General features: G+C 32.2%; 1 protein-coding gene across 1 annotated transcript in view; it reads right to left on the reverse strand.

Moving 5' to 3' along the window:
* Nucleotides 1–7,207, reverse strand: part of LOC111085237 — a 68,688-nt gene extending 61,481 nt beyond the window's left edge. Inside the window, exon 1 of the mRNA XM_022382890.1 lies at nucleotides 7,118–7,207. The gene's annotated coding sequence lies outside the window, so the exon portion shown is untranslated. The remainder of the gene's footprint in view (nucleotides 1–7,117) is intronic.
* Between the last annotated feature and the right edge of the window lie 6,037 nt (nucleotides 7,208–13,244).

Consider the following 13,244-nt stretch of genomic DNA (forward strand, 5'->3'; position numbering starts at 1 on the left):
CTACATTCGTTTTATAATACATGTATCATTAGTTCTTACTATACGATGACCATTATGACATTTCTACGTCCTTAGACCATATCCGTATGATAAATATTAAAATCATTTGCTATTTATCTAATTGTCATACGTTTGGAATTTTTTTATATTACTTAATAAACATAATTTATTATTTATTTTTTTCTTCTTAAAAATAACATTTGTTACATTTTATATTAGTTTGGTTACTATAATTTTATAATTATTATTATTACTAGCTTTGAAATCATCATTATTATGTTTGTTTTTACACTTTCTTCAAGCTCAGATAGCTCATTGTGTAACTTTGTGCTTAACTTCAAACAAACAAATCTTCTTCCGGCAGATCAACTCCGGCACATTTTTCTTGACAAATGTTCTTCTGGTCTTCCTAAACAAGTTTCTATCCATTTTAGTCAATTGTTTCAAATAAATATTTTCATATTCTGCAATTTTTTTATTTATTTTTTGAGTTTCTTATTTATTTTTTGCACCCATATATTGTTTTCTATTTCTTTATATTAAGTTTTACAATAATACAAAGTCGTTTCCTTATGTTTATTGAAGGTAAGACTATGCAGACATCTATTTTCAATTTAATCTTTATGTAATTCAGGTATGTAAATTTTTTCGGCTGTTTTTTATATAAATAAAGCTAATATCCTCTGGTTGATATACCATGTCAGATTATCCGGAGCCAAAGTTATTCATATCTAAAGATTATCGTTTAACTAGCAAGATTCAATTATCAACATGCAACATACAGTATTAGAACATAATACAAGAAAGACGCCCCCCAAGTTAGAAACTGAGGTTTTTGAGTAATATAAGTCATTTGGTATCTAGATCTAAGGATTATATTCGAATAAAATAATTAAAAACTAACAATTGCAATACCATGAAATGATATTTAAGATAAATAATTTTAAAGATAATCGAACCAAAATGGAACAATTCAACGAGCTAAAGATTATTAATGTAGGAAAAGAATATCACTCCAATCACAAATTAGCAGCATTAAATAATTAAATGGCACGATAGAAATTAAATATGTATATTCAAGGCATATCAGTATGTATCATCAAAAAGACTTCGTCAATTGTTTTACTATAGTGAGTCTGAAACATGATAAGTTATTAATTGGTTAGAATTTGATGTTATGATTCATGACAAATTATCAATTGAATAACTATTCTTAATGGATGATTCTTGAATATGAAGTGCCTCAGATAAATTATTTGTCAGTGCCCTTCGAAGCCGCCATCTTGAGACCATTGGTTAAAGTCAAAGGTAAAACTGATCTAGTCTGCCACTATTTCTATTCACTTTGTCTTTTGTTATTTTGAATCGCTATTACCTATTATTTTGAACTTGAAAATAATAAAAAAACTTTATTCGAAACGTTTACTGCCATTTTATTTGCGAAATATGTTGTATAAAATGATTGAGCTCTGAAACAGTGGTTTATACTCTAGAGAAAACCACGTTTGAATATGTTGTGATAGTAGTGACATACATACGATCTTCAACCAATGTTTAGTCTGAGATAAGAAATTTAATGAGTAATAAAGTTCAAATATTTCACTTTCTTTATAACATGCTATTTTTGTTGTTGTAGAGATAAAGTTCCAGTAACAAAATATGTTTTCAGGCTAGATACTCAGAAGTTTATATTTCTTTTATGACCAAGAAGAAATAAACGACACGTATGGCACAATGAAATATTTTTAAGGATTCACCTGTCGAAGTTTCGCTGAAAACAGGCTGAGCACGGAGTCCAAACAATTGTGAAAAGGAAAATGAAGAAACAGTTTGAAAAGTTTGAGGCACAAAGACTATTCTTAAGACAGCTAGTAAGGCTGCCAGACTCAAATTGAGTTATTATTAATAAACTTTACAACCTGCTTATAGACTAATTACTCTTATTTAGTAACTTTGCGCGAAATTTAATAAGCAAACAAGCTTTTATTTAGTAGCTTTCACTGCAAAGTTTTGTAGAAATAATTAAATATAAAAAATCATATTCAGGAAAGAAAGTATGAGGATAGAATACATGTTTTTTAACATGAAGTACGGGAGAATTAACAAAATGACTTCATATGCAGCAAAATACAGTGTATTTGGACGACAAATAATTAGTGCCACGTGCTTGTATTTTAGATAGTATGTTAATGTTCCATTTTACACAATATAATCCAATCCATTTTATAAAATTCTGTTTGTATCGATGTATTTGGACTCAAATGACAAATAATTAGTACCACGTGCTTGTATTTTAGATAGTATGTTAATGCTCCATTTTACACAATATAATACAATCCATTTTACACAATATAATACAATCCATTTTACACAATATAATACAATCCATTTTACACAATATAATGCAATCCGTTTTATAAAATTCTGTTTGTATCAATGTATTTGGACTCAAACGACAAATACCAGGATCCATATGCTTGTATTTTATACAGTATGTTAATGTTTCGTTTTACACAATCCATTCTAACCCATTTTTAACATCCAGTTTGCACTAGTGATTTCTATGGATCATGTCATTGAATAAGAGTTAAAATCAGACGTGATGTTAGAGATTTTGGAATACATCTGATTTATTGTTTTTCAGTGATTTCCTTCAACACCTAATTGTGTATGTTTTGAAATATTTATTGTACTGGTTCATTCCGAGTGTGTCTGATTTTAAACTGAATATTTTTCAATATATTGGAAGTGTTTTCAATTCTTCAATCAAAATAAAAAACTTAAGAGTAACTCAATGATAATTCCACCTAATAGCAAGTAAACAAACGTTGTAGCAGGTAAAGTATAAGCTTTTCGTGCGAGGTAGGAAAATGATAATATTGGGTGCTTGTTGACTGTTGGGTAATATCTCATGATCTATTGCTCTATATTTCGTTAATTATCAGTACCTAAGTAATCTTTGAAGTAAAGCTGATACTATGTAAGGGATTAATTCCTCAGAGTCTAATACAGGAGCAATACTCTTTGGATTACGTCACTTGTTAGGTATAACACAGTAATCTGAAGAGGGTATGTCTTTAAAAAGGTTTCCACTGAGTCTAATACAGGAGCAATACTCTTTGGATTACGTCACTTGTTAGGTATAACAAAGTAATCTGAAGAGGGTATGTCTTTAAAAGGTTTCCACTGAGTCTAATACAGGAGCAATACTCTTTGGATTACGTCACTTGTTAGGTATAACAAAGTAATCTGAAGAGGGTATGTCTTTAAAAGGTTTCCACTGAGTCTAATACAGGAGCAATACTCTTTGGATTACGTCACTTGTTAGGTATAACACAGTAATCTGAAGAGGGTATGTCTTTAAAAGGTTTCCACAATTATTTTAGTTTATTACTGGAGCTGTTTATATAACGTAGCATTCAAGTTGTAAATGAAAATACATAAATAAAAGTATTTATTTATAAATAGATACACGCGAATGGTCAAACATAACAATAACTTCTATTTGTAAAACAGTGTAACAGAAGACAGTGACAAAACACAAATAAACACAATAACATTGAGTTATTTCAAAATGGTAAAATTTAAGAAGCGCAAATTCTGTATCAGCCGAAATAGTGGGCAGTGTAATAACCACATAACATCGAACTAGAATATTTATTACTGAATACCATCAAGCTTTTTAAAATGGCGTAAAAATCCTTTCATCATCAACCTTGTCGAAACGTTGTACATTTGCTGTTATGTTGAACTTATATTAAAGTTTTTCTTCATTACCCATTCAAGCCATCTCCAACCATTATTAGTCTCAAAGTGGGTTCCTCGTCATTGAACGAGAGTGAATGTTTATGGATGAATTCTAGCATGGTCAAATGTATATTAGAGAATAAATACTAAGCCTAGTCCATCATTCGATTCAAAACCTTGTCGCGGGTTCGAATCTCGTCACCAAACAGGCTTGCCCTTTCATCCGTAGTGGCGTTATAATGTGACTGTCAATCTCACTTTTTGTTTGTAAAATTTAGCCCAAGAGTTGGGGGGTGTTGACTAACTGTTTTCCTTCTAGTATACTACTGAATAATTCATGTTTAGGGAAATTCCACCACTTATCATTAACCAAGGGCAAATAAAAACAAACAAACAAGACTGATTTTGTAGTGGTGAACATATTCAAAATGTACGTTTGTTTAAACACTGCTTCTCATGCGAGACATTTCTTCGCTAACTCTCGATGTTTTTTCTACATTGGCGTCTTATCGTTCAATGTGTGGCGCGTGTAATGTATATATTTGTCATGTTTGGAATGTATTTCATGGATCTTAAGAGGCTTTTAACATGAAATGACGTTTCTTAGCACTTGATAACATCTTATTGGTTATCATTATAAAATCTGTAATCTGTTCATCTTTTAAATACTCTGATTTAAAAAAGTTTACCAGAGCAGAAAGTTATCAATTAGTAATTAACAAGTTTTAAAATTAGCAAATAAATGATGTAGTTAATTAGTTTGTTTTTACTGTTTTTGATTACAAGTTTTTATGAGTTTTCTTTTTTTCTTTTTACCACCTGTGAGTACAAGTTACTTAGGAATATTGTGATACTTTTAGACACAGTGATATAGTGATCAGAGTTTCGTCAAACATCATTGTAAACGTCTTGAATAAAGAAACTACATAAGTTAAAAGTAATTAATCTTTAAAAAACTGATTCATGTAAAGCTGCACAAGGGAACTATAGGGGAAGACAATTAGCCAACAGCACCCACTGCCAACTCTTGAGCTGCTCTAATCGAATAGTAGGATTTGATGGTCACTCTTATTACACCACCACGGCCCAAAAGCGCGGAGCGTGATTTTGCAGAAACGGCATGCGAACAACGGAACGCTAACTTCTAGGTCACGCCCGACTTAGAAATAAGCTGCTCAGTAAAATTTTTCACAAGCAACACTTTTAGTGTGAAGGGAGCATTCACAAATCAGATTTAATTTACGAGGGAAAATATGTCAAGTGTAATAAATGTTACCATTGAACGATATATTTTAATAATTAAAATTATTGGTTTATCATAAAACTACATTTGATACAAAAGTGTCAAGATAAAAATTTCTATTTAATGGGAATTTGAAATTAAGGGAGAAATATAAAAAAGAGCATAAGGAATAGTCCCTATTCTGAGCCCCAGGTAGCTCATCGTTAAGGTTGAGGGTTTAGAACGCTAAAAATTGTGCTTCGATACCCGCGATGGGCAGAGCTCACATAGTCTATTGTGTAACTTTATGCTTAACAACAAATAGAAATAAACCTTATTCTGGAAATTCAGATTTGTTAATATCAATAGCTCACTTTTTAGGAAAGTATTTTAATGGGTAATTTTTAAGATACATAAATACCAAAATATAATACATTTAATTATACCATATGGCTTCATTATGGAACGTAACATGTTCAGATTTTTCAACGTACAAGCGAGATCCGTAAGTACAAATATACGGTTTAAATTATTGAATTATATTGTTGTTTCTTATTTCTTTTCTTAGCGCCATTATTCATTTAAAAACCATTGTTTTTGCGCCTTTCAGAAACTAAGTAATTTATGTCAATAATAATGATAACGTAGGTAGAGAAGGATGTAAAAAAACAAAAAACAAAAAAACATTAGTGTGTTTCTATAGCAACGTCTTCTCTGAGGAATTGTTAAGAGGATCTGTCGCAACATTGTTGTTTTTAATCTGTTAATGTGAAATATAACAGACTAGTCCTATGTGCAACAGTTTCAAACGTACCTGTGGTTCTTCGTTCTGTTGAAGCTGTTCGAAATTATTACTAGTTTTGAACAACAAGAAAAGTTTATCATAAATTCCAGAATATTATTCACATCTTACGACGAGAGAAAATTATCATAATAATACATATTATTAATAAACATGTAGAGATTTTCTAAAAAATAAAAAAGAGCTATTTATACTTGTCTTTATCCAAAACTAAAAATAATAATAATAACTCGTTTGTGTTATATGAAAAAAATCATTGTTACTGATAAAAGTCGATTTATTTTGATAAATAGAGATATTGGAACATTATTGGTATTTTAGGCTGCCCCATTGCCTCAGCTGTAAGTGTAAGAACTTATAATGAAAAAACTAGGGTTCGATCCCTAGGCTCATCGTCTATTGGTCTACTTTTTGTTAAGCACAAAATTTTACAAAGAACTATCTGTGTTTGCCCACCACGGGTATCGAAACTCAATTTTCAGTGTTATAAACCCTCAGACTTACCGCTGGGGCAGGGATCATCGCATTGTGAAGATTCGCGCTTAAGAAAACAAACCTCAAGTACTCAAGTTAGGATACGTTAATGAAATAATTGCTTAAAAATAGTGGGAATTAGCCGTCATTCTTATAACGTACTCACAACGGAGTGCGTTATATATATATTTTTTTTTCATTTTTATGGTAATCGGGTGAGAACTATATAAACTCGGAACCATACTTCAACACGATAACCACGGTCTCTACCACACCAGAATATTTCAATTTCTTAGTCAACAAATGTGTACTGTTTTGTTTGTTTGTTTTGAATTTCGCGAGGGTTATCTGTGCTAGCCGTCCCTAATTTAGCAGTGTAAGACTAGAGGGAAGGCAGCTAGTCATCACCACCCACCGCCAACTCTTGGGCTACTCTTTTTACCAACGAAAAGTGGGACTGACCGTAACATTATAACGCCCCCACGGCTGAAAGGTCGAGCATGTTTGGTGGGACGGGGATGCGAACCCGCGACCCGCAGATTGCGAGTCGAGCGACCTGACCATGCCTGGCCATGTACAGTTTAAAGTTACATTAAACTATTTGGTTATATAACTGAATTAGAAAAAAGGATATAACAATGTCAAGAGTTATGTTTCTCAACTACAGTAATGGTGTCTTCAAAACGTATAGAAGATAATTTCTTTTCCTATTTCCTGAAACTAAAGTTTCTTACATTTCCTTCTTCACCACAAGTTGTGTAGAAAGTACAATATAATGTCAGTAAATTTGTTTGGTGTGTGTGGAATATTATTTTAATCAGTATGTTCCGTTTATTAACAGTAGTATATGATAGAATTAACTATCTACTTACCTTCAATCTCTTCTAACAGAGTTGTCTGTTTCTTAGCAATACCTTGCAGCAACAACCAACTGTTGATGAAAGTTTGCCAAAAGTGAGGGCTCCGCGCGTGCGCTTCTTCCTAAATACTTACAGTTGATGCAGCTTCTACATGTTGTTGTTCTTGGGTGGGGACTGGAGTTCTCTCCAGATGCTCTCTCTCCAACGCACTAATCCAATCAAGTGATGCGTGGGAAAGGCTTGAGGGTATGTAGTAAGCAAAATATATAGCTACTTTTGTTTCATTATGCTGAGTGATCTACCATAAGGCGCTTTTTTTTTAGAGACACGTGGAAAATGAAGAAATCGCAAATAAAACCAACAGGTGTAAGTATAAAATTACCTAATAACTAGTTTCTCCTTCGTCTAAAATACTTCTGAGGTTAACGAGTTCCTGTTAGTTTGAATACAGTGATTTTTAAGTTCTATTTTGCGCAATCCTAGTAAATTACACAATCATCAAGTTAACAACTAAACGGCTCGCAAGGCCAGAACTCAATTATCTTAAGCTCTTAGCAAGTAATGAAAACTAACATGGTCGTCTGAGTTGAAAGCCCCAATAATTAGGTCTGAAATTGTTTTAGTGCACCATAGGATATCAAATGTTAGAGCTTGTAACAAGTTCCAGTAATCTATCCAGTTCTCTGAAATTGGTAAGCTTCCGCGGACGGAGTTATCTCTAACACCCCTACTTATTGCTTCAAATAAGCCAACACGCACGCATATATATCAAACATTTAAACAGAACTAGAACAACTGTAGGTTGGCTAAAACTATCAGTAGGTTAAACAGTGAGGAGAACATTTTTAACTTCGTCCATTAACTGAAACTAATACAAATTGCATAAGATGTAAACATTGAAGACAGTAGAAAACAATAACTGTGGTAGTAATACCGAAACACTGTTGTGAATACCCCATCATTCCAGATATTTAACAAAACTGGTAAAAATCACTATCAAAACAACAAATAATCAACTAAACAAACGTACGTGTGTCAGTTTAATACACATTTATGGTGCTTGTTCCATTTTCTACTGTCATTACAAACTTCCTGATAAACAAACGTACGTGTGTCAGTTTAATACACATTTATGGTGCTTGTTCCATTTTCTACTGTCATTACAAATTTCTTGATAAACAAACGTACGTGTGTCAGTTTAATACACATTTATGGTGCTTGTTCCATTTTCTACTGTCATTACAAACTTCTTGAAAAGAGGCTCTCCATTGTTTGTGTTGGATCATGATCATACGGAGTTTATGACGTGTTGGCAGTCTGTTTTGGATCATGATCATATAGAGTTTGTAACGTGTTGGCAGTTTATTTTGGATCGTGAGCATACAGAGTTTTGTGACGTGTTGGCAATCTGTTTTGGATCCTGATCATAGGGAGTTTGTGGCGTGTTGGCAGTTTGTTTTGGATCGTGAGCATATAGAGTTTTGTGACGTGTTGGCAGTCTATTGGATCATGATCATACGGCGTTTGTGACGTGTTGATAGTATGTTTTGAATCATGATCATATGGAGTTTGTAACGTGTTGGCAGTTTGTTTTGGATCGTGAGCATACAGAGTTTTGTGACGTGTTGGCAATCTGTTTTGGATCGTGAGCTAACAGAGTTTTGTGACGTGTTGGCAATCTGTTTTGGATCATGATCAAACGGAGTTTGTGGCGTATTGGCATGCTTCTTTCGCCTTGAAAAATTAAAATAATAACTAAAAACCACCTAAATTAATTCCTTTTAGCAACACAGCTTACGACATAAGAGCACATAATGCAGTAATGTGGATTTAGTGTGAATCTACAGTGAAGCATTTACCTTTTTACCAGCAACGATTTATGGGACTTTAACAGGTTTCGCTATAGAAGGATGAAAGTAGTTAATTTATTTGCAATCACCGATTCTCAACCATGTTCGTTCACATGAACGAATAACAAACTTGTTGAAAGATTTAAGTTTAACTGACACTCTTGAACAGATAGCGCAAGTTAAAGTGACGTATTATAAGACCTGCACCAGTATCTCTAGAAAGATAAATCTAGCCAGCATGATTGCTTTTTTTATGTTTATGTGTTCTTCTTACTTGATTATATCTGAAGGTTTATCTAAGCACTGAATAATTTAATGGGCAATTTTTACCAACATTTCAAAAAGCTTTTTTAAGTCTATGATTAACTATATCATAATTCCGCAGAATCTTATATTGAAATGATGGATAAACATATTCTTGTTTATTGTATTTTTACTATTGCACATTACATGTTAATACTACGATACTAGTAGCAAACATTTTAGTTTGGATTGGGGCAAATAACAGTAAAATTCAAATCATATAGTCAGTAATCTAGTAAATGGAACGAGATTTGTTACTGTCCTTTTTATGGTATGCAGACCTTATTTCACTGGAGTTTTATGCTTTTCTTCTGGGGAAGTAGTATTTGTGAAACGTATGAGTTATAGGTCTTAAGTGTATCGGTTTATTGCATGGAGTTATATATGAGTTTTTATGTTATATTTATAAAACCGGGTTTATAATATGTTATATTCTGCTTGTTTTTATTGAAAATATTATTTTCATCTAATTTGAATTTTTTTAAATTGTTATATCAGATACATGGGGAATAAGCTATTTGTTAAATGGTACAAATAATAATTAAGGAGTTCCTGATTTTTTAATTATATATAGTTAAAAGTACGATTTGCACCGATAAACATGGGATACAACATATCAAAACCTAGATGATATCTGAAAAACCGAAACATCAAACAAGTGCTAGTACAATATAATTGTAATTGCAATATTTAAATTATATCTTATCAAATTTTGGAACATGCCAATAACCAATAACGAATAGAATAAAGATACTGGAATGTATTCCTTCACTTCATCGGTTTTCTAGTCAAAAAAGTAAATTAATTTCGATAAAACTTAATAATAGGTAGGCAAACAACGATTTATAAGCAAAAAGAAAAGTTTTATTGATGGTGGAACATATTACATGTTTCGACAGAACATTGGCCTGTCTTCTTCAGGTATGTTCTACCATTAATAAAACTTTTCCTTATGCTTATAAATAGTTGTTTGCCTACCTATTATTATATTAGCATAATGTGCTTCATTACTGATACGATAAAACGTATTAAAAGAACACGTATAAATTTAATATAATATTATTTCGTTTTTTTATCACTTAACCTTGGTTATAATAGGGAGTTCGAGTTTTCCCTTCATTTTCCAACTTTCTATAATAGTGTTTTGTGGTCAGAAATTTAGATCTGCCCATTTTGTCATTGTTGTTGTTTTCTAAGTTCAAAACAACACAAATGGCTGTTTGTACTCTGTTCACCGCAGGAAATCGATCTTCGGATTTTAGCGTTATGAGTCCGGCAAACTTACCTTTGACCCCTCGGGGACATGTCCATGTTTCATAAAAATGATTTTAATGTTGTTGTTTTTTATTGTTTATGGTTACAGATATATTTGTTTAATTGAACAACGGCTTGTGACACAATCAAAGCGCCACCATATCATCCTCTATACTTACATTCATTGTTAATCCCTTCTGTGTGAGATTTCTTTCTGTAAATGAGAGCTCAAAAAGGTAGCTATGTTTTTTTTTTATTTCACCTTTTGATAGCTTTTGTAATACATAATAAAATGATAAGTTCGGGCAAATAATTAGGAATACGGCGAATAATAGTTTGCCCGAATTAATTCGGCAAATATTTTTGAAACATGGAGTTATCTCGGGCAAATCGCGGAAGGATTTATACCAATCCACAAGTATTCTTAAGTTATTATTACATATATAATATATATTCACTGCTATAGTAGTCACGAGTCTTCTCCACATAATACAAGGTACCGCTCCAGCTATATTAAATTCGTCTCTTTTGTCCAACAAGTATATCAAATATCCACCTTGCCAATACTGAATAATTTGGTAAATACATATGTATTTTACATTCACGTTTTAATCATATTATTAAAGTGTAACCTATGAACGTTTTACCTACTCGGCTAAAGAGAAAAATATCTTGTTTGTTCCAACCTGGTACTGTGGTTAATAAATCGTTATTGGAACTGCATTCACATACTATGCTAAGATGCCCTGTCAGTTAAAGCCTTAACGTGGTCTGTTTTAAAACTCACTTCAGTTTATAGCTATATAGCTGTTGCAATTTGATTCCAGGATAGACACATGTGAAAAAGGTGCCGTTGTGGCGATCGAATACCAGTTGTTGTCATACGATTGCCTAATAGAATTATTAATTAGTACCTTTTTACAACTGGATACTAATTACTAGCTAGTTTTTATTCAATGTTTCGGCTGCTAATATGCCGCCGTTTTCAGAAGGTCCTTAGAAGGACTACTTTTGTATTGCTAGTAGCCTAGATTCAATCCTGGGTCTTCTTGTCGGAAGTCTGGTGCTTTATCCATTTGAATAAGGCCTCCTTGAGTCAACTAACAGTCAAATATTTTAAGGGGGGGGGATAACCAGGTTTTGATGGTTTATATACAATGTTGACTGAGTATATTACCAGTTAGATGAACTTAAAAGGTTTTCTATCTTTCTTTTTTTTACCATTTGTGATTCAGATCCCATTGTTTTGATATCATTCCAATTTATTGTATAGCCTATTATGCTTCTAAGTTATAAATCATGAAATTTATGAACCAACTAAATATACAACAGATATAATTGAAAATAGAAATAAAGAAGAAAGATAACAAATTCTTATTCCTTGACGTAATGGTTACCAAGACATATAACACAAATAACGCAGGTGTTTACAGGAAATCCACAGATTTGGTTAAATATATCAACTATAAAGTAAACAAATCCAACAGTGTAAAGACAGGCGTCATAGGCTTTCTAGTTTCAAGAACGAACACGATTAGTAATATCGAAGAAGCTAAGACGATGGAAGAAAAACCCATCACCAACAAATATCACCATCATTAACAATGGATACCCAGAACACTTGATAAAGAAGAGAAAAAGAAGATAAGAAACAAGAAGAAAATTAAAGACATACAGTCATATTCTCCTATGACAGAGATCTCTCTGAAATCATACAAAGGATATGTAAACAATATAAAGTCAGAACAGTATTTAGAAGTCACAACATAATACGGTTGTAATAGTACCAAGTGACCTAAAGACCTAACGAAGAACGAAAACCCCACTTACAATTTTCAAATAGTTAGTTGGTTCAAGTTTTAATGGGGGAACTCCAGTCGAGTAAAACGAATACCTACCAGTACCAACACAGAAATGGTGTTTCTCGGGACCTCCCTGAAGATGGCAGCAGAATAACAGTCGAAGTTTAGGATCAAAACTAGTTAGTAATTAGTCTCTAGTTATTTCAAAAAGTTACTAATTAATAATTGTAGTTAGAAGATTTGATAATTTACTCACCATGAAAACAATGGGAACGAGGAATAGTTGGAACCCTATGATCTGAATGTTTTTAACTTTGTAATTTTGAAACGTACACGATAACGAGAGTATCTAGTGGTAAAAAAGTGCATTTAGGTTTATAATTATGTAACTTACACAATAATGAGAGTATTATTGTGTAAGTTACATAATTATAAACCTAAATGCGCTTACACAATAATGAGAGTATTCAGTGATGGTAAATAGCAAAAATGTTAATCAGAAATGCTTAAGCTTATTGGAATAAAATTCCTCCCTGATGGATTCACATTGATTTTAACTTAATAAATTCAACAAAATTTAACTGTTTTTATCCGTATTTCCATGGAAGATCGTTTTATTTTTTTTAAATGTATTAATTCGGTGAAAAATGTTTTAGTCATTCCCGTATGTGTATTTGTTCTATCAACTACTTTGATTATTATATAACAGATTTATTTTATTTTCAACAAAGGTAACATTTTAAAGATATAGTCTGTGACGTAGAGGCCTAACGCATTCTTTGCTTGGCCGCATCTTCTGCCGTGGATTGTAGTTTCGTCTATTCAAGATTCATCAACAGAGAAATACAGTAAAGCCTCTTATAATGGTGATGTGTATACAATAGTTATATATTTTCAATTTTGCCTTTGGTGAAAAAAAAATTGGTATTA

Source organism: Limulus polyphemus, unplaced genomic scaffold (assembly GCF_000517525.1).
Source record: "Limulus polyphemus unplaced genomic scaffold, Limulus_polyphemus-2.1.2 Scaffold289, whole genome shotgun sequence".
Taxonomy (NCBI): domain Eukaryota; kingdom Metazoa; phylum Arthropoda; class Merostomata; order Xiphosura; family Limulidae; genus Limulus; species Limulus polyphemus.